Genomic DNA, 23,782 nt, shown 5'->3' with positions numbered 1-23,782 from the left:
TTGTACAAAAATGAATGTCAAAATATTGGCATTGGACAAACCATGTACACGATGTCCAATACCACCCAAAGCGGCGTTGATTCGTGCAAAGTATATGGCAAATGCCATATGGCAATTGCCAATTGTAACACCTCAAAAATCCGAGTGCGCTCCACCTGGGTTTTTCATATTGGAAATGCAACCCAAGTCAACATCCAAAAGAAAAATTTTGAAAAAATGATATTTTTTTCAAAAACTTTTTACCCCTTAAAAAAGTGCTTTCTGGGCCTTTTTTCGAATTTCTTTCGCTTTTTTTGTCAATTACACATGTGTAAGAACTGTATGAATATACTTTTGTCCAATTTTGATATCAAATTTTTTTTTTTTTTTAATTACATGCGCATAAGGCATATGTTTTGTCCATTTGCAATATGATTTCATAGGAAGTCAAAAGTCAAAAGTCAAAAATGTCAAAATTTGGTAAAAAACTTCACACATCCTTAAAAAAGTGCTTTCTGGACCGTTTTTCAAAATTCTTTCAATTTTTATGTCAATTACACATGTATAAGAACTTTATCAACATACTTTAGTCATACTTTATTATCATTTTTTTTTTTTTTTACTAGTGCATAAGGCATATGTTTTCTCCATTTGGAATATGATTTCATAGGAAGTCAAAAGTCAAAGTCAAAAGTAACGATTTTCCTCCGTGCAACTGGTGATCTGAAATGTGCAACTGGTGATCTGAAATGTGCAACTGGTGATCTGAAATGTGCAACTGGTAACCCAAAAATAAATAATTTGATTCTATGTTTCCTTACTTTTTCAAAGTCACTGTGCATTTGCAATATGTTTTAATGGGCAGGTACCATCACGAATTTGTCATGCTATAAAAATCCTGCAGGAATGTGAAATTGACTGGCCCGATGAACTCGGGATGGCTTTGCAGTGATTCTGGGTCATCTCAATCGCTCGTTTGGGTTGATTTCAGAATGTCGCTTTTGGTGATGTTTTTTCACTATAGAATCATATTGCAAATGCACGTGCAACTGCTCACCCAAAAAAAAAATGTTTAGATTTTTTTTGTTTATGTTTCCTTACTTTTTCAAAGTCACTGTGCATTTGCAATATGTTTTTTCACTATAGAATCATATTGCAAATGCACGTGCAACTGGTCATCCCCCAAAAAAAATTTTAGATTTTTTTTGTTTATGTTTCCTTACTTTTTCAAAGTCACTGTGCATTTGCAATATGTTTTTTCACTATAGAATCATATTGCAAATGCACATGCAACTGGTCATCCCCCCCAAAAAAATTTAGATTTTTTTTGTTTATGTTTCCTTACTTTTTCAAAGTCACTGTGCATTTGCAATATGTTTTTTCACTATAGAATCATATTGCAAATGCACGTGCAACTGGTCATCCCCCAAAAAAATTTTTAGATTTTTTTTGTTTATTTTTCGTTACTTTTTCAAAGTCACTGTGCATTTGCAATATGTTTTTTCACTATAGAATCATATTGCAAATGCACATGCAACTGGTCATCCCCCCAAAAAAAATTTAGATTTTTTTTATGTTTCCTTACTTTTTCAAAGTCACTGTGCATTTGCAATATGTTTTTTCACTATAGAATCATATTGCAAATGCACATGCAACTGGTCATCCCCCCCAAAAAAATTTAGATTTTTTTTATGTTTCCTTACTTTTTCAAAGTCACTGTGCATTTGCAATATGTTTTTTCACTATAGAATCATATTGCAAATGCACATGCAACTGGTCATCATGTTTATGTTTCCTTACTTTTTCAAAGTCACTGTGCATTTGCAATATGTTTTTTCACTATAGAATCATATTGCAAATGCACGTGCAACTGGTCATCCCCCAAAACAATTTTTAGATTTTTTTTGTTTATTTTTCCTTACTTTTTCAAAGTCACTGTGCATTTGCAATATGTTTTTTCACTATAGAATCATATTGCAAATGCACATGCAACTGGTCATCCCCCCCAAAAAAATTTAGATTTTTTTTATGTTTCCTTACTTTTTCAAAGTCACTGTGCATTTGCAATATGTTTTTTCACTATAGAATCATATTGCAAATGCACATGCAACTGGTCATCCCCCCCAAAAAAATTTAGATTTTTTTTATGTTTCCTTACTTTTTCAAAGTCACTGTGCATTTGCAATATGTTTTTTCACTATAGAATCATATTGCAAATGCACGTGCAACTGGTCACCCAAAAATAAAAATGTTGGATTTTTTTTGTTTATGTTTCCTTACTTTTTCAAAGTCACTGTGCATTTGCAATATGTTTCAATGGGCAGGTACCATCACGAATTTGTCATGCTCAAAATTTTTTAGATGTATTTTTTTTTGTTTCTTACTTTTTCAAAGTCACTGTGCATTTGCAATATGTTTTTTCACTATAGAATCATATTGCAAATGCACGTGCAACTGGTCATCCCCCCAAAAAAATTTTTGATTTTTTTTGTTTATTTTTCCTTACTTTTTCAAAGTCACTGTGCATTTGCAATATGTTTTTTCACTATAGAATCATATTGCAAATGCACATGCAACTGGTCATCCCCCCCAAAAAAATTTAGATTTTTTTTGTTTATGTTTCCTTACTTTTTCAAAGTCACTGTGCATTTGCAATATGTTTTTTCACTATAGAATCATATTGCAAATGCACGTGCAACTGGTCATCCCCCCAAAAAAAATTTAGATTTTTTTTGTTTATTTTTCCTTACTTTTTCAAAGTCACTGTGCATTTGCAATATGTTTTTTCACTATAGAATCATATTGCAAATGCACATGCAACTGGTCATCCCCCCAAAAAAATTTTAGATTTTTTTTGTTTATGTTTCCTTACTTTTTCAAAGTCACTGTGCATTTGCAATATGTTTTTTCACTATAGAATCATATTGCAAATGCACGTGCAACTGGTCATCCCCCCAAAAAAATTTTAGATTTTTTTTGTTTATTTTTCCTTACTTTTTCAAAGTCACTGTGCATTTGCAATATGTTTTTTCACTATAGAATCATATTGCAAATGCACATGCAACTGGTCATCCCCCCCCAAAAATTTTAGATTTTTTTTGTTTATGTTTCCTTACTTTTTCAAAGTCACTGTGCATTTGCAATATGTTTTTTCACTATAGAATCATATTGCAAATGCACGTGCAACTGGTCACCCAAAAATAAAAATTTTGGATTTTTTTTGTTTATGTTTCCTTACTTTTTCAAAGTCACTGTGCATTTGCAATATGTTTCAATGGGCAGGTACCATCACGAATTTGTCATGCTCAAAATTTTTTAGATGTATTTTTTTTTGTTTCTTACTTTTTCAAAGTCACTGTGCATTTGCAATATGTTTTAAAGGGCAGGTACCATCACGAATTTGTCATGCTATAAAAATCTTGCAGGAATGTGAAATTGACTGGCCCGATGAACTCGGGATGGCTTTGCAGTGATTCTGGGTCATCTCAATCGCTCGTTTGGGTTGATTTCAGAATGTCGCTTTTGGTGATGTTTTTTCACTATAGGATCATATTGCAAATGTACAAGAGTCAAGTGGACAAGAGTCCATCAGTCAATTAGATATCATTCTGACCACCAAACTGATACAAACTGACACCAAACCCACTTTTTCCAACTCGTTTAGTAGCCAACTATTACATACTTCAGAGCTGGCCCAAAATTCACAACCCCTTCGGTTCAAACCATAAAAAAACCATAAAACACGTAGTTACGTTCTAGCTGCGGGTCCATTTCTTATGTTATGTGTTGGCCTAGCTGAGGCGACCCCGAATCCCAAGTTTCGGCTCGATAGGTCATTTGGTGTCCGAGAAAAACCCTAATTGGTGCTGAAAATCCACTATTTTCCATGACTTGCTACGGGGTCCTTGAATGAGCTATTGGACAGAAACGTTGGGGTCTGTCTATATGGGCCGAGACGTTTGCAATGCACCTAGTCTTGCGACTCTGGGACATTTCTAAATGTCGTCATTTTCGTGATGCAAAAATGAATTGAAGTTATTTCAAATGTACGAGGCTGTTTCTCGGTCCGAGAACCGTCTAGAGCCACGTAACTCACCACGCACCATCTACGGGAGGTCTAGAACAGGTTTCTAAAGTTTCGGAACTCTAGGTCCGACGGTTCTTTTTTAGCTCCAACAAAGCTAAGTATTGGAGCCACTGTCTGTCTCTACGCACCCCAATACGTCCCTCCTTCCAAGTTGTGTTTTAGTGTGATTTTTTTTTCCTTTGAATTTTTTTGGGAAAAATGACTGATTTACAGTTCATGGGGGTTGCCTAATCACACATATGAAGTTTTGGAAAGATCAGACTTTTTTAACCCTTCGAAACAGCCCCTGAGACACCAATTATGGCACTTCCGGTTGGCACAGGAAGTTATAAATCAACACATATCCTCATTGGGGTATGCTGTTACAGAATCCTGAGTTTTAAGTCCTTACGTTAAGAATTGACTGATCTACACAGGGTTGAATGCACTATGTCTATCAAACTGCATGCAGTGTATGGGTAAACACTTTTAGGGGCATTTTAACCACTTCCGGTTGGTCCAGGAAGCTTAGAATCAACACAGGTAGACCTCATAGTGGCCTGATGGACTGGTACCGAAGACAGGTTCATACGGCATTCATAACCCACATAGGCCTCAGGTTGAAATTAGGGGTGCAGGCAATGTATTCCTATGGGGAGAGATGACACTGTAATCTGTGAGATCAAAAAACACTGTTTTACTGTTAAGGGTTAATGCCACACGGTCAAGGTTAGGCTTGTTCAGATCGGGAGGACCTTAGGAACATTCATGTGGTGCAATTTTTCTTCTCACTCTAACGGTTCTCTCACTGTCACCCAAAAGCAAATGACATTGTGGTGCAGGCTTCATTTTGGGCCTACTATTCTAATGCTCGCTGCGCCTAGACCGAGCGAGCTACGGTCAAGCGGGATATCTCGCTGAACTCGGTACGGCCTAGGGATTATGGTAATGCCATTTCCTGCTCTCTGTGTCTTTAAGCACCGCACTTTATCACTCCATCCTTCCTGTGTGTGTGTGAGGGAGCTTTTCTTTGACATCTGTTGGGATTAATGACTGATTTACAGTTCAGAAGGGTTACCTAGTCACACATATGAAGTTTTGGAGAGATGTGACTTTTTTAACCCTTCGAAACAGAGAGTGTGACCCAATTAAAGGCACTTCCGGTTGGCACAGGAAGCTATAAGTAAACACATGTCTTGATTTACATAGCCACTTACAGAATCCCGAGTTTTAAGTCTTTACGTTAAGAATTGACTGATCTACACAGGGTTGAATGCACTATGTCTATCAAACTGCAGGCAGTGTATGGGTAAACACTTTTAGGGGCATTTTAACCACTTCCGGTTGCTCCAGGAAGCTTAGATTCGACACAGGTAGATCTCATAGTGGCCTGATGGACTGGTACCGAAGACAGGTTCATACGGCATTCATAACCCATATAGGCTTCAGGTTGAATTTTGTGGTGCAGGCAATGTATTCCTATGGGGAGAGATGTCACTGTAATCTGTGAGATCAAAAAACCCTGTTTTACTGTGAAGGGTTAATGCCACACGGTCAAGGTTAGGCTTGTTCAGATCGGGAGGACCTTAGGAACATTCATGTGGTGGAATTGTGCTTCTCACCCTAACGGTTCTCTCACTGCCACCCAAAATCAAATGACATTGTGGTGCAGGCTTCATTTTGGGCCTTCTTTTTTTCAAGTTTGCTGCACTCAGAACGAGCTACGGTCAAGCGGGGCGTCTCCTTGAACTCGGCACAGTCTGGAGACTATGGTGATGCCATTTTTTGTGTTGATTTCAGAATGCCATTTTGGTGATGGTCCCTCTCCGTTTAAACATATTGCAAATGTACAAAAGTCAACTAGCAAGTCAGTGTCCATCAGTCAATTAGATGTCATTATGACACCAAATGGATATCAATTGACACCAAACCCACTTTTTCCTACTCATTTAGTAGCCAACTATCACATATGTCAGAGCAGTCCCATAATTCACAGCGCCTTCGGTTTAAAACATAATAAAAAGGTAAAACACATAGTTACGTTCTAGCTGCGGGTCCAGTTCGGACATTATGTGAAGGCCTATGTGAGGCGACCCCGAATCCCGAGTTTCGGTTCGATAGGTCATTTGGTGTCCGAGAAAAACCCTAATTGGTGCTGAAAATCCACTTTTTTCCATGCCTTGCTACGGGGTCCTTGAACGAGCTATCGGACAGGCACGTCGGGGTCCGTCTCTATGGGCCGAGCCGGTTTCAATGCACCTAGCCTTGCGTCTCTGAGACTTTTCTAAACGTCGTCATTTTCGTAATGGTCAAAATGAATTGAAGGTATTGCAAATGTACGAGGCTGTTTCTCGGTCCGAGAACCGTCTAGAGCCACGTAACTCACCACGCACCATCAACCGGAGGTCTAGAACAGGTTTCTAAAGTTTCGGAACTCTAGGTCTGACGGTTCTTTTTTAGCTCCAACAAAGCTAACTATTGCAGCCACTGTCTGTCTCTACGCACCCCAATACGTCCCTCCATCCAAGGTGTGTTTTAGTGTGATTTTTTTTTCCTTTGATTTTTTTGGGGAAAAATGACTGATTTACAGTTCATGGGGGTTGCCTAATCACACATATGAAGTTTTGGAAAGATCAGACTTTTTTAACCCCTTGAAACAGCCCCTGAGACACCAGTTATGGCACTTCCGGTTGGCACAGGAAGCTATAAATCAACACATATCCCCATTGGGGTATGCTGTTACAGAATCCTGAGTTTTAAGTCCTTACGTTAAGAACTGACTGATTTACACAGGGTTGAATGCACTATGTCTGTCAAACTGCAGGCAGGGTATGGGTAAACACTTTTAGGGGCATTTTAACCACTTCCGGTTGGTCCAGGAAGCTCAGAATCAACACAGGTAGACCTCATAGTGGCCTGATGGACTGGTACCGAAGACAGGTTCATACGGCATTCATAACCCATATAGACTTCAGGTTGAAATTAGGGGTGCAGGCAATGTATTCCTATGGGGAGAGATGACACTGTAATCTGTGAGATCAAAAAACACTGTTTTACTCTTAAGGGTTAATGCCACACGGTCAAGGTTAGGCTTGTACAGATCGGGAGGACCTTAGGAACATTCATGTGGTGGAATTTTTCTTCTCACCCTAACGGTTCTCTCACTGTCACTCAAAAGCAAATGACATTGTGGGGCAGGCTTCATTTTGGGCCTACTTTTCTAATGGTCGTTGCGCTTAGACCGAGCGAGCTACGGTCAAGCGGGATAGCTCGTTGAACTCAGCACAGTCTGGAGACTATGGTGATGCCATTTTTTATGTTGATTTCAGAATGCCATTTTGGTGATGGTCCCTCTCCGTTTAAACATATTGCAAATGCACAAAAGTCAACTAGCAAGTCAGTGTCCATCAGTCAATTAGATGTCATTATGACACCAAACCCACTTTTTACTACTCATTTAGAAGCCAACTATCACATATGTCAGAGCAGTCCCATAATTCACAGCGCCTTTAGTTTAAAACATAATAAAAAGGTAAAACACATAGTTACGTTCTAGCTGCGGGTCCAGTTCGGACATTATGTGAAGTCCTATGTGAGGCGACCCCGAATCCCGAGTTTCGGCTCGATAGGTCATTTGGTGTCCGAGAAAAACCCTAATTGGTGCTGAAAATCCACTTTTTTCCATGCCTTGCTACGGGGTCCTTGAACGAGCTATCGGACAGGCACGTCGGGGTCCGTCTCTATGGGCCGAGCCGGTTTCAATGCACCTAGCCTTGCGTCTCTGAGACTTTTCTAAACGTGGTCATTTTCGTAATGGTCAAAATGAATTGAAGGTATTGCAAATGTACGAGGCTGTTTCTCGGTCCGAGAACCGTCTAGAGCCACGTAACTCACCACGCACCATCGACCGGAGGTCTAGAACAGGTTTCTAAAGTTTCGGAACTCTAGGTCTGACGGTTCTTTTTTAGCTCGAACAAAGCTAACTATTGCAGCCACTGTCTGTCTCTACGCACCCCAATACGTCCCTCCATTCAAGTTGTGTTTTAGTGTGATTTTTTTTTCCTTTGAATTTTTTGGGGAAAAATGACTGATTTACAGTTCATGGGGGTTGCCTAATCACATATATGAAGTTTTGGACAGATCAGACTTTTTTAACCCTTTGAAACAGCCCCTGAGACACCAATTATGGCACTTCCGGTTGGCACAGGAAGCTATAAATCACCACATATCCTCATTGGGGTATGCTGTTACAGAATCCTGAGTTTTAAGTCTTTACGTTAACAACTGAGTTATTTACGGAGGGTTTAGTATGTGTGTGTTATTTCAGAAAATCATAGAAAATCACAGAAATCTCGCAGAGCTCCGCAGCACACTTTAAAAAGATTCGTATGAACACCCTGCAACTGGATCTGTAACCGTTGAAAAAAAAAAACGCCTATTTGTGACCATTGCCAAGTTGTCATTGTTCCGTTTCTCTTAAATGACGATAGATAAATGGCTGGTTCTTTTTTTATTGACACCGGAGGCTCCTTGACTTTGACCTGAAGTGGAAAAATAATTTCTCTATTTCCATTTAGGACCTTTAATCCCAGAAAAACGGCCATAACTCAAAAACCGTCGAGGCCTAGACGCCATCTTGTTCGGGGCCAACTGCCCATTATGCCAAACCTACGCTCACCGAGTTTCGGCTTCGAAATATTTTCCGTTTTCGAGATAAGGCCCCGTCGTGATTCGTGATGTTTTGCCAAATTGCCATATGATTCCGTATGCCCTCTTGTGGGAAATTCCGGGATAGCGGAAAAACGCTCAAAAACTTGTTTATTTTATAAAACGGAAACCGAATGTCCGACAAAGTTCATTTGATGACTTCCCGGTAGGTCTGGCCCTACCGCACGGCCCGACGCCGACCGCGAATTTTACAAACGATTTCGGACGTCTAGTAAGGGACCGTACATTTGCAATATGGACTTTCTCACTGATCATACACGAAATGCCGAAATGTTCCCTTAAGGTATGTTAGGACTTTATCATATATTAGAGGTATCATGTTAGAGGTAACACTGTAACACTGTAAAGTAGAGATAACACTGTAAAGTAGAGGTAACACTGTATAGTAGAGGTAACACTGTAATGTAGAGATAACACTGTAAAGTAGAGGTAACACTGTAAAGTAGAGGTAACACTGTAAAGTAGAGGTCACTGTAAAGTAGAGGTAACACTGTAAAGTAGAGGTAACACTGTATAGCAGAGGTAACACTGTAAATTAGAGATAACACTGTAAAGTAGAGGTAACACTGTAAGGTAGAGGTAACACTGTAAGGTAGAGATAACACTGTAAAGTAGAAGTAACACTGTAAAGTAGAGGTAACACTGTAAAGTAGAGATAACACTGTAAAGTAGAGGTAACACTGTAGAGGTAACACTGTATAGTAGAGGTAACACTGTATAGTAGAGGTAACACTGTATAGTAGAGGTAACACTGTAAAGTAGAGGTAACACTGTAAAGTAGAGATAACACTGTAGAGGTAACACTGTATAGTAGAGGTAACACTGTATAGTAGAGGTAACACTGTAAAATAGAGGTAACACTGTAAAGTAGAGGTAACACTGTAAAGTAGAGGTAACACTGTACAGTAGCGATAACACTGTAAAGTAGAGGTAACACTGTAAAGTAGAGGTAACACTGTACAGTAGAGGTAACACTGTAAAGTAGAGGTAACACTGTAAAGTAGAGGTAACACGGTAACACTGTAAAGTAGAGGTACCACTGTAAAGTAGAGGTACCACTGTAAAGTAGAGGTAACACTGTAAAGTAGAGGTAACACTGTAAAGTAGAGGTAACACTGTATAGTAGATACACACCTCACAGCGGTAACACTGCATGTGGAAGTCTCGATCCAAGGCCACGATACGAACAGTCTCTTCCTGGCCTGGAGCTGGCATGATGGGCTCAGAACACACACTGCAACGAGGGGCAAACTTTCTAATAGGGGAGGATGGGAAAGACAGAGGAGTAGTAGAGGGGAGGGGGACAGAGAGAGGAGAGAGAGGCAGAGGGGAGAGGGAGAGAGACAGAGGGGAGAGGGGAGAGGGAGAGAGACAGAGGGGAGAGGGAGAGAGACAGAGGGGAGGGGAGAGAAAACATTTGAATGTACCTATGAATACAAATAAACTGTGTAATCAATGAGTGATCTTCTAACTGCAGGTGACTGAACTAAAGACATTTTTTACTTCACAAGACTCGTTTACTGTCTGAACGTGACGTTAGAAGTCTTTACTTCACAAGACTCGTTTACTGTCTGAACGTGAGATTAGAAGTCTTTACTTCACAAGACTCGTTTACTGTCTGAACGTGAGGTTAGAAGTCTTTACTTCCGTTTCTCTTCACAACTTAACGTACAGGCCATTTATTAGCCAATAAAATGAACATACTTGGGTGTGTGTGTCCCTCTGTGTGTGTGTGTCCCTCTGTGTGTGTGTGTGTGTGTGTCCCTCTGTGTGTGTGTGTGTGTGTGTGTCCCTCTGTGTGTCTCCCTCTGTGTGTGTGTCCCTCTGTGTGTGTGTGTCCCTCTGTGTGTGTGTCCCTCTGTGTGTGTGTGTCCCTCTGTGTGTGTGTGTGTGTGTGTGTGTCCCTCTGTGTGAGTGTGTGCTTGCCGCAGCCCCCTTTACTTGTGGAAGTCGTCGATGCAGTGGATGTGGTTGGCATCGTCCACAGTGAAGGGGATACCGTCCAGGCTGCGCAGACACACCACACAGGTGAAGCAGTGTGGATGGTAGGCCTTCCCTGTAGCCCGCAGGATACGCTCCATGATGGGTTTACTGCAGATGTTACAGGACTCCAGGGTGTTCTGAAACATACACAGACCAACAAGGAAAAGGTCTCATTCAATAACAGAAAACTCAAGAGATGTTGTCATTGGAGAACATGTGTAAATGTAGCAAGGGAGATGTGTTTCCCTTGATAGAAACGAGAGGTCATTACTTTAAACAACCGACAATGTAGCATTATGACAATGATGGTCAATTGCTCAGAGGCAATATGGTGTGGTCCACCCCTTACCATATGGACATGTGGTACAATAATTCACTGGGCTAATAAGAGTGAATAATGGGCTCCTATGGGGGGGGGATTTAACCTTTATTTGACTAGGCAAATTCAGATGAGAACCAACGGGGTACAGTGGGTTAACTGCCTTGTTCAGGGGCAGAACGACAGATTTTTACCTTGTCAGCTCGGGGATTCGATCAAGCAACCTTTTGATTACTGGCCTCTACACTCTAACCACTAGGCCACCCTGCCGTCCCTACACTCTAACCACTAGGCTACCTGCCGCCCCTACACTCTAACCACTAGGCTACCTGCCGCCCCCACACTCTAACCACTAGGCTACCTGCCGCCCCTACACTCTAACCACTAGGCTACCTGCCGCCCCTACACTCTAACCACTAGGCTACCTGCCGCCCCTACACTCTAACCACTAGGCTACCTGCCTCCTCTACACTCTAACCACTAGGCTACCTGCCGCCCCTACACTCTAACCACTAGGCTACCTGCCGCCCCCACACTCTAACCACTAGGCTACCTGCCGCCCCTACACTCTAACCACTAGGCTACCTGCCGCCCCTACACTCTAACCACTAGGCTACCTGCCGCCCCTACACTCTAACCACTAGGCTACCTGCCGCCCATACACTCTAACCACTAGGCTACCTGCCGCCCCCACACTCTAACCACTAGGCTACCTGCCACCCCTACACTCTAACCACTAGGCTACCTGCCGCCCCCACACTCTAACCACTAGGCTACCTGCCGCCCGTACACTCTAACCACTGGGCTGGCTACCTGCCGCCCCCACACTCTAACCACTAGGCTACCTGCCGCCCCTACACTCTAACCACTAGGCTACCTGCCGCCCCCACACTCTAACCACTAGGCTACCTGCCGCCCCTACACTCTAACCACTAGGCTACCTGCCGCCCCCACACTCTAACCACTAGGCTACCTGCCGCCCCTACACTCTAACCACTGGGCTACCTGCCTCCTCTACACTCTAACCACTAGGCTACCTGCCGCCCCTACACTCTAACCACTAGGCTACCTGCCGCCCCTACACTCTAACCACTAGGCTACCTGCCGCCCCCACACTCTAACCACTAGGCTACCTGCCGCCCCTACACTCTAACCACTGGGCTACCTGCCTCCTCTACACTCTAACCACTAGGCTACCTGCCGCCCCTACACTCTAACCACTAGGCTACCTGCCGCCCCTACACTCTAACCACTGGGCTACCTGCCTCCTCTACACTCTAACCACTAGGCTACCTGCCGCCCCTACACTCTAACCACTAGGCTACCTACCGCCTCTACACTCTAACCACTGGGCTACCTGCCACCACTACACTCTAACCACTAGGCTACCTGCCGCCCCTACACTCTAACCACTGGGCTACCTGCTGCCCCATAAAGTTGTTCAACAATCTAAGGTTGATGGCCAGGATATGGATTCCATCCAACGCTAGCTTCATACACCGTGGCCTGGGTATTTAGCTACGTTTTTTTCTATAGCTAGCTAGCTACATTATTTGATAGGCTATGCTGCTATTATACTAGGCTATGATACTTTGAGGTAACTAGCTATATACATAGCATCTTCCAACGTGTTAGCCAGCTTGCTTTCGTTAATGTTTAAACTTGAAATGCCTAGCTAAGATCCCTGCTTGCTAATGGTAACTACCTAGCTAGCCAACTAGCTATCTAGCTCATAATCAAGTAAACCGACATGTTCGATGCATTGCTTTCAATAATGTTTCAACTAGAACTGACTCGCTAAGATTCCTGCTAGCTAAATATTCAAAGCAAACCAGCTAGCTAGCAATTGAGGGCTTCAGCTAACCCTAAACAAGACGCCAACAACATTATCGTTTACTATATAGGGCAACAAAAATAATGATGACAGATCATTAGACAAGAAAGGCAGTTGCCAGACACCAGTCCTGTTTCAGAGTAATGGAAGACACTGGAATCAGACTGGTCCTATTTGATCGGGTCAGAAGATAAAATACTAGAATACACATATCACAACCACCATTGATAATGTAATCAGTGCCCTTGTGTGTGTGTTTGCATGTTGTAAGGAGGCGCATGTTTCCCATCCACAGTGACCGCAATGGACTGCTGCTGGGTCTGTAATGCCAACCAATCAGTGCCATTTAGGCACATGTCCCTTATGACTTAGCTGTGAATCAGGATCGCTGATTGGTATATCAGGTATATCTCTCTAGTCACCCCCAAAATCAATTCTTTCTTTGGCCGCCTCTCCTTCCAGTTCTCTGCTGCCAATGACTGGAACGAACTACAAAAATCTCTGAAACTGGTAACACTTATCTCCCTCACTAGCTTTAAGCACCAACTGTCAGAGCAGCTCACAGATTACTGCACCTGTACATAGCCCATCTATAATTTAGCCCAAACAACTACCTCTCTCCCTACTGTATTTATTTTATTTTATTTATTTATTTTCCTCCTTTGCACCCCCATTATTTTTATTTCTACTTTGCACATTTTTCCATTGCAAATCTACCATTCCAGTGTTTTACTTGCTATATTGTATTTACTTTGCCACCATGGCCTTTTTTTGCCTTTACCTCCCTTATCTCACCTCATTTGCTCACATTGTATATAGACTTGTTTATACTGTATTATTGACTGTATGTTTGTTTTACTCCATGTGTAACTCTGTGTCGTTGTATGTGTCGAACTGCTTTGCTTTATCTTGGCCAGGTCGCAATTGTAAATTAGAACTTGTTCTCAACCTGGTTAAATAAAGGTGAAATAAAATAAATAAAACTTAAAATTGGCTGTGTTCAATTTGTGTATTTACTGTTGGCTTCCGGGGACAGTCTTTCTCTCCCTCTATTTCTCTGTAATAGGAGCTGGGTTAGATCTGTAAGTCAGGCTCATTCATGACCAGTATCTGTGACGAGAGAGAGAGGGGGTCTGGAGCTCTGACAAACAACACATAAGGAACTAAAGGTGAAATCAGACTCTGAGTCACCTTCACTCACCAACAACAGGTTCAGGTCAGTACCTTATTCAATGTCCAGGGTACTGGAGTGGTTGTATATACAGGTCAGAACCTTATTCAATGTCCAGGGTCCTGGAGTGGTTGTATATACAGGTCAGTACCAGAACCTTATTCAATGTCCAGTGTACTGGAGTGGTTGTATAGACAGGTCAGTACCAGAACCTTATTCAATGTCCAGGGTCCTGGAGTGGTTGCATATACAGGTCAGAACCTTATTCAATGTCCAGGGTCCTGGAGTGGTTGTATATACAGGTCAGAACCTTATTCAATGTCCAGGGTACTGGAGTGGTTGTATATACAGGTCAGTACCAGAACCTGATTCAATGTCCAGGGTCCTGGAGTGGTTGTATATACAGGTCAGTACCAGAACCTTATTCAATGTCCAGGGTCCTGGAGTGGTTGTATATACAGGTCAGTACCAGAACCTTATTCAATGTCCAGGGTCCTGGAGTGGTTGTATATACAGGTCAGAACCTTATTCAATGTCCAGGGTTCTGGAGTGGTTGTATAGACAGGTCAGAACCAGAACCTTATTCAATGTCCAGGGTACTGGAGTGGTTGTATATACAGGTCAGAACCTTATTCAATGTCCAGGGTTCTGGAGTGGTTGTATATACAGGCCAGTACCAGAACCTTATTCAATGTCCAGGGTACTGGAGTGGTTGTATAGACAGGTCAGTACCAGAACCTTATTCAATGTCCAGGGTCCTGGAGTGGTTGTATAGACAGGTCAGAACCTTATTCAATGTCCAGGGTCCTGGAGTGGTTGTATATACAGGTCAGAACCTTATTCAATGTCCAGGGTCCTGGAGTGGTTGTATAGACAGGTCAGTACCAGAACCTTATTCAATGTCCAGGGGTACTGGAGTGGTTGTATATACAGGTCAGTACCAGAACCTTATTCAATGTCCAGGGTAATGGAGTGGTTGTATATACAGGTCAGTACCAGAACCTTATTCAATGTCCAGGGTCCTGGAGTGGTTGTATTTACAGGTCAGAACCTTATTCAATGTCCAGGGTCCGGGAGTAGTTGTATAGACAGGTCAGTACCAGAACCTTATTCAGTGTCCAGGGTCCTGGAGTGGTTGTATATACAGGTCAGTACCAGAACCTTATTCAATGTCCAGGGACCTGGAGTGGTTGTATAGACAGGTCAGAACCTTATTCAATGTCCAGGGTCCTGGAGTGGTTGTATATACAGGTCAGTCAGTACCTTATTCAATGTCCAGGGTCCTGGAGTGGTTGTATAGACAGGTCAGTACCAGAACCTTATTCAATGTCCAGGGTAATGGAGTGGTTGTATATACAGGTCAGTACCAGAACCTTATTCAATGTTCAGGGTACTGGAGTGGTTGTATAGACAGGTCAGTACCAGAACCTTATTCAATGTCCAGGGTAATGGAGTGGTTGTATATACAGGTCAGTACCAGAACCTTATTCAATGTCCAGGGTCCTGGAGTGGTTGTATATACAGGTCAGAACCTTATTCAATGTCCAGGGTTCTGGAGTGGTTGTATAGACAGGTCAGAACCAGAACCTTATTCAATGTCCAGGGTACTGGAGTGGTTGTATATACAGGTCAGAACCTTATTCAATGTCCATGGTCCTGGAGTGGTTGTATATACAGGTCAGAACCTTATTTAATGTCCAGGGTTCTGGAGTGGTTGTATAGACAGGTCAGAACCAGAACCTTATTCAATGTCCAGGGTCCTGGAGTGGTTGTATATACAGGTCAGTACCAGAACCTTATTCAATGTCCAGGGTACTGGAGTGGTTGTATAGACAGGTCAGTACCAGAACCTTATTCAATGTCCAGGGTCCTGGAGTGGTTGTATAGACAGGTCAGTACCAGAACCTTATTCAGTGTCCAGGGTAATGGAGTGGTTGTATAGACAGGTCAGTACCAGAACCTTATTCAATGTCCAGGGTACTGGAGTGGTTGTATATACAGGTCAGTACCAGAACCTTATTCAATGTCCAGGGTCCTGGAGTGGTTGTATATACAGGTCAGAACCTTATTCAATGTCCAGGGTAATGGAGTGGTTGTATATACAGGTCAGTACCAGAACCTTATTCAATGTCCAGGGTCCTGGAGTGGTTGTATAGACAGGTCAGTACCAGAACCTTATTCAGTGTCCAGGGTAATGGAGTGGTTGTATGTACAGGTCAGTACCAGAACCTTATTCAATGTCCAGGGTCCTGGAGTGGTTGTATAGACAGGTCAGTACCAGAACCTTATTCAATGTCCAGGGTACTGGAGTGGTTGTATATACAGGTCAGTACCAGAACCTTATTCAATGTCCAGGGGTCATGGAGTGGTTGTATAGACAGGTCAGAACCAGAACCTTATTCTATGTCCAGGGTCCTGGAGTGGTTGTATATACAGGTCAGAACCTTATTCAATGTCCAGGGGTACTGGAGTGGTTGTATATACAGGTCAGTACCAGAACCTTATTCAATGTCCAGGGTTCTGGAGTGGTTGTATAGACAGGTCAGTACCAGAACCTTAGTCAATGTCCAGGGTACTGGAGTGGTTGTATATACAGGTCAGTACCAGAACCTTATTCAATGTCCAGGGTCCTGGAGTGGTTGTATATACAGGTCAGTACCAGAACCTTATTCAATGTCCAGGGTACTGGAGTGGTTGTATAGACAGGTCAGTACCAGAACCTTATTCAATGTCCAGGGTACTGGAGTGGTTGTATATACAGGTCAGAACCTTATTCAATGGCCAGGGTCCTGGAGTGGTTGTATATACAGGTCAGTACCAGAACCTTAGTCAATGTCCAGGGTCCTGGAGTGGTTGTATATACAGGTCAGTACCAGAACCTTATTCAATGTCCAGGGTAATGGAGTGGTTGTATATACAGGTCAGTACCAGAACCTTATTCAATGTCCAGGGTCCTGGAGTGGTTGTATAGACAGGTCAGTACCAGAACCTTATTCAATGTCCAGGGTACTGGAGTGGTTGTATATACAGGTCAGTACCAGAACCTTATTCAATGTCCAGGGGTACTGGAGTGGTTGTATATACAGGTCAGAACCAGAACCTTATTCAATGTCCAGGGTAATGGAGTGGTTGTATATACAGGTCAGTACCAGAACCTTATTCAATGTCCAGGGTAATGGAGTGGTTGTACATACAGGTCAGTACCAGAACCTTAGTCAATGTCCAGGGTCCTGGAGTGGTTGTATAGACAGGTCAGTACCAGAACCTTATTCAATGTCCAGGGTACTGGAGTGGTTGTATAGACAGGTCAGTACCAGAACCTTATTCAATGTCCAGGGTAATGGAGGGTTTGTATATACAGAACCTTATTCAATGTCCAGGGTCCTGGAGTGGTTGTATAGACAGGTCAGAACCTTATTCCATGTCCAGGGTCCTGGAGTTGATGTATAGACAGGTCAGTACCAGAACCTTAGTCAATGTCCAGGGTACTGGAGGGTTTGTATATACAGGTCAGTACCAGAACCTTATTCAATGTCCAGGGTCCTGGAGTGGTTGTATATACAGGTCAGCACCAGAACCTTTTCAATGTCCAGGGTACTGGAGTGGTTGTATATACAGGTCAGTACCAGAACCTTATTCAATGTCCAGGGTACTGGAGTGGTTGTATATACAGGTCAGTACCAGAACCTTATTCAATGTCCAGGGTACTGGAGTGGTTAAGGTAAGGAACGAGAAGCACAAGCATTTCGCTACACTCGCATTAACATCTGCTAACCATGTGTATGTGACAAATAAATTTGATTTGATTTATATATAAAAAAGTGACTGGTAGTAGGATACACATTTAAACAGGGCTGAAAAGTGACTGGTAGCAGGATACACATTTAAACAGGGCTGAAAAGTGACTGGTAGCAGGATACACATTTAAACAGGGCTGATAAGTGACTGGTAGCAGGATACCACATTTAAACAGGGCTGAAAAGTGACTGGTAGCAGGATACCACATTTAAACAGGCTGAAAAGTGACTGGTAGCAGGATACACATTTAAACAGGGCTGATAAGTGACTGGTAGCAGGATACACATTTAAACAGGGCTGAAAAGTGACTGGTAGCAGGATACACATTAATTTAAACGGAAAGTATTCACACCCCTTGACTTATTACACATTCTGTTCTGTTTCAGCCAGAATTTAAAAGGAATTCAATTGAGAATGTGTCACTGGCCTACGCACAACACCCCATAATATAAACGTGTTATATTGTTTTTAGACATTTTTACAAATGAATTAAAAATGAAAATCTGAAAAGTATGGCAAGACTAAATACGTTGAGTGGTTCTGGTCTAGAATGTGTGTCTACGTTGAGTGGTTCTGGTCTAGAATGTGTGTCTACGTTGAGTGGTTCTGGTCTAGAATGTGGGTCTACGTTGAGTGGTTCTGGTCTAGAATGTGGGTCTACGTTGAGTGGTTCTGGTCTAGAATGTGTGTCTACGTTGAGTGGTTCTGGTCTAGAATGTGTGTCTACGTTGAGTGGTTCTGGTCTAGAATGTGTGTCTACGTTGAGTGGTTCTGGTCTAGAATGTGTGTCTACGTTGAGTGGTTCTGGTCTAGAATGTGTGTCTACGTTGAGTGGTTCTGGTATAGAATGTCTCTCTCTCTCTCTCTGAGAGATTCTGATTAGCAGTGTATTCTCAAACACAAACACAGTTGTTTTTCACCCGCCTAGCGACCGCCGTTCCCCTCTCTGATTGGTGAGTGGGTCAGAGGGAGCTGTAAATACATCCACTTTGTGATGACTGCAGGTTTTCCCCCCTCCAGACTGGAAGGCTCGCTGGGCAGGCGGCCCGCAGGGGAAGTGGCAGACCCATCCAACTCTGTCTGATCTCAGACATCCCTCTCCTTAATATCTACTCTGCCATTTGTTACTCCCAATATTTCATAAATAATGATTTGCCCTCTCTAAACAGCTCTGCGATTACAGGGGACTGGGGCGGGAAGGGAAGCGAAGACGACGGAGATATCATCAATTAGCTGACTGATGGGCCGTGTGATTGGCTGATGGGGAGGGGGCTGTGCTGTGCTCAGGCATTTCCTGGATCTCTGCATCTTTCTCTCTGCATTTCTCTCTCTCTACCTCTGTCTCTCTCTCTCTCTCTCTACCTCTGCCTCTCTCTCTCTACCTCTGCCTCTCTCAATTCAATTCAATAAAAAAAAAAATGAACAGTAAACATTACCCTTAAAAATGATCCAAAAGAATAAAGACATTTCAAATGTCATATTATGTCTATATACAGTGTTAATTATGTCTATATACAGTGTTAATTATGTCTATATACAGTGTTAATTATGTCTATATACAGTGTTAATTATGTCTATATACAGTGTGGTAACGATGTGTAAATAGTTAAAGTACAAAAAGGGAAAATAAATAAGCATAAATATGGGTTGTATTTACAATGGTGTTTGTTCTTCACTGGTTGCCCTTTTCTCGTGGCAACAGGTCACAAATCTTGCTGCTGTGATGCACACTGTGGAATTTCACCCAGTAGATATGGGAGTTTATTATTATTCTTTTTTGAATTCTTTGTGGATCTGTGTAATCTGAGGGAAATATGTGTCTCTAATATGGTCATACATTGGGCAGGAGGTTAGGAAGTGCAGCTCAGTTTCCACCTCATTTTGTGGTCAGTGAGCACATAGCCTGTCTTCTCTTGAGAGCCATGTCTGTCTACGGCGGCCTTTCTCAATAGCAAGGCTATGCTCACTGAGTCTGTACATAGTCAAAGCTTTCCTTAAGTTTGGGTCAGTCACAGTGGTCAGGTATTCTTCCGCTGTGTACTCTCTGAACTATTGGGGGAGGTTTATGACCCCCATAAATACCCCCGTTTCTCTCTCTCTGCTCTATAGAGCTGACTTTTGAAAAGCCCTTTGTTAACATAGAGATTCTGGGAATATCAAAAGGTGGGAAACTGAACCATATTACGGTAATCCAACCAGTTGAAAATATGTGCTGGTACTTAATGAATATGATGTCAGATCAGTTGATGATAGGACGACATAAACTGTATCTGGGAAAATCTACACATTATAGTTATCAGATTCACATGGAATTGTTGTGCAATTTAAATGTTTAAATATGAAACTATTTGTGAAAAGATGAAATGTAATTTTAGCTTCTTAACGAGAGAACGTTTTGTCGTAAGAAAACCACTCTGCTCATTCAGAGGCCCTCTGCTCAAGTGAACAGACCTGGGTTGTAAACTATGAAACACGCCCATCTTTCACCACTATATAAACACGCAGGTGAAAATTCAACTTTCTGTTCCGAGGACATGATGGTCCTAGGTTAAAAGGGCTCAGATAATAACCTAACGAAATTAGCATTGTGTTCAAGGTGAAGATCGACACGCCGGAAGGATGAATTTCGACTATACCAGCCAGATTATAGCACTAGCTTAAAAGTATCACAACTTGGTATGAACTTTGAACTCTTATTCACTCCAGAAGTGAGTTAGCAGCAGCCGCTGTAAACGTGGGCTAGGAAAGGATGGACGACGTATACAGTCTACAGTCTAACACACACAACGATACTACAACGTATCCAGTTTACCACCAGAGACATTCTTCAGAGGAGAAGAGATCCCTGCAGGGCAACACGGCCTTCCATCTACGACCAACCTATTGAAGCGCAGCTCAGAGTAAATATTCCTTTTCGTTTATTTAGAATGCATAAGATTCTGTATTTATGATAGCACAGCTTCTCCAGTTGTTTCTCAGTCTTCCCGCTCTTTCATTCAAAACCCAACCCCCTTTCTTTGTGTAACCAGACGTCCTATCTTTTCCGTCCGCCAGGGACGTTTTCCTTTATGACATCATTAGTAATCAATGCAATCCATTCTGTGTAGATGTAATCCTGTGTGATTATTTAGGTATTTTGTAAATAAATAATTAAACCACATGTTGTAATGCTGATTCAACTTTGTGAAGATAACCAAGAATTTACAACTTTCAGATGAGACTGAATAAAGTGACGATTAAATATTGACTACTACTGATGTAAAAGATTACTAGGTCTTTAACTTCTTTGGGACTGGGGGGCAGTATTGAGTAGCTTGGATGAATAAAGTGCACAGAGTAAACTGCCTACTACTCAGGCCCAGTTGTTAATATATGCATATTATTAGTAGATTTGGATAGAAAACAGTCTGAAGTTTCTAAAACTGTTTGAATTATGTCTGTGAGTATAACATAACTCATATAGAAGGCAAAAACATGAGAATAAAATCCAACCAGGAAGTGTGAAATCTGAGGATTGTAGTTTTTCAAGTCAATTCCTATCGAATATACAGTCTCTATGGGGTCATATTGCACTTCCTAAGGCTTCCACTAGTGTCCCTGAACAAAGAGGGGGGTCAAAAACAAAAGTAACAGTCAGTATCTGGTGTGGCCACCAGCTGCATTAAGTACTGCAGTGCATCTCCTCCTCATGGACTGCACCATATTTGCCAGTTCTTGCTGTGAGATGTTACCTCACTCTTCCACCAAGGCACCTGTAAGTTCCAGGACATTTCTGGGGGGAATGGCCCTAGCCCTCACCTTCCGATCCAACAGGTCCCAGACGTGCTCAATGGGATTGAGATCCGGGCTCTTCGCTGGTCATAGCAGAACACTGACATTCCTGTCTTGCAGGAAATCACGCACAGAACGAGCAGTATGGCTGGTGGCATTGTCATGCTGGAGGGTCATGTCAGGATGTGCCTGCAGGAAGGGTACCATATGAGGAAGGAGGATGTCTTCCCTGTAACGCACAGCATTGAGCTTGCCTGCAATGACAACAAGCTCAGTCCGATGATGCTGTGACACATTGCCCCAGAACATGACGGACCCTCCACATCCAAATCGATCCCGCTCCAGAGTACAGGCCTCGGTGTAACGCTCATTCCTTCGACGATAAAACACGAATCCGACCATCACCCCTGGTGAGACAAAACCGCTACTCGTCAGTGAATAGCACTTTTTGCCAGTCCTGTCTCGTCCAGCGACACTGGGTTTGTGCCCATAGGCGACGTTGTTGCCAGTGATGTCTGGTGAGGACCTGCCTTACAACAGGCCTACAAGCCCTCAGTCCAGCCTCTCTCAGCCTATTGCGGACAGTCTGAGCACTGATGGAGGGATTGCGCGTTCCTGGTGTAACTCGGGCAGTTGTTGCCATCCTGTACCTGTCCCGCAGGTGTGATGTTTGGATGTACCGATCCTGTGCAGGTGTTGTTATACGTGGTCTGCCACTGCGAGGACGATCAGCTGTCTGTCCTGTCTCCCTGTCTCCCTGTAGTGCTGTCTTAGGCGTCTCACAGTACGGACATTGCAATTTATTGCTATGGCCACATCTGCAGTCCTCATGCCTCCTTGCAGCATGCCTAAGGCACGTTCACAGGCCCTGGGCATCTTTCATTTGGTATTTTTCAGCGTCAGTAGGAAGGCCTCTTTAGTGTCCTAAGTTTTCATAACTGTGACCTTAATTGCCTACTGTCTGTAAGCTGTTAGTGTCTTAACGACCGTTCCACAGGTGCATGTTCATTAATTGTTTATGGTTCTTTGAACAAGCATGGGAAATAGTGTTTAAACCCTTTACAATGAAGCTCTGTGAAGTTATTTGGATTTTTACAAATTATCTTTGAAAGACAGGGTCTAGTTTATAACTAATTCAAGTATTTTTAGCCAGATCCTAATTGATATGTCTAATTTTATGTTCCTTTTGATGGCATAGAAGGTCCTTCGTGCCTTGTCTCTCAGCTCATTCACAGCTTTGTGGAAGTTACCTGTGGCGCTGATGTTTAGGCAGCTGACGCACGCTACGGTAACTATTCAAATTTTTGTCTCCACTTTTGTGGATTGTGGTGATCAGGTTAAAAAAATGTATGCTTAATTGAGCTGCTTTCTGTTGTTCTTTCTTTTCTCTTAGTGTATTTCTGTATTGTTTTAGTGTTTCACCATAGTGAAGGTTTCTGATTTTCTGGGTCTTTATGTGTTTTTGATGGATATGTTTCTTAATTTCTTTCTTTCTTTTCCAGTGCATTATTCATCAAAACCATTTGTCATTGTTGTTAGTTTTTATCTTAGGTTTTCTGCTGATAGGTTAAATATATTGTTCAGGCCTCCTACTCCTAAGTTTAACCTCTCCGGGGTATGTGGGACACTAGCATCCCACCTGGCCAACATCCAGTGAGATTGCAGAGCGCCAAATTCAAATACAGAAATACTCATTATAAAGATTCAGAAAAGATACAACTATTTTCCATAGGTTTAAAGATGAACTTTTTGTGAATCCAACTACGGTGTCAGATTTAAAAAATGCTTTACGGCGAAAGCATACCTTACGATTATTTGAGAACATAGCCCAGCAGACAAATCATTACAAAGAGTAACCAGCCAAGTAGAACAGTTACACAAGTCAGAAAGAGATACAAATTAATCACTTACCTTTGATGATCTTCAAATGGTTGCACTCAGCAGACATTCATTTATTTTGTTCGATGAAGTCTCTTTATATCCAAAAACCTCAGTTTTATTTGCGCGTTTTCTTCAGTAATCCACAGGCTCAAACGCAGTCACAACAGGAAGACAAAAAAATCAAAATTGTATCCGTAAAGTTCATAGAAACATGTCAAACAATGTTTATATTCAATCCTCAGGTTGTTTTTA

General features: G+C 42.3%; 1 pseudogene; it reads right to left on the bottom strand.

The window, feature by feature from the left end:
• Window positions 1–23,782, bottom strand: part of LOC139409587 (lipoma-preferred partner homolog) — a 526,233-nt pseudogene that overhangs the window by 14,588 nt on the left and 487,863 nt on the right.

This window comes from Oncorhynchus clarkii, chromosome 5 (assembly GCF_045791955.1).
Source record: "Oncorhynchus clarkii lewisi isolate Uvic-CL-2024 chromosome 5, UVic_Ocla_1.0, whole genome shotgun sequence".
Classification (NCBI taxonomy): Eukaryota; Metazoa; Chordata; class Actinopteri; order Salmoniformes; family Salmonidae; genus Oncorhynchus; species Oncorhynchus clarkii.
Note: the sequence above shows the minus strand (reverse complement) of the source record. Positions and strands in the feature narration are given on the sequence as shown.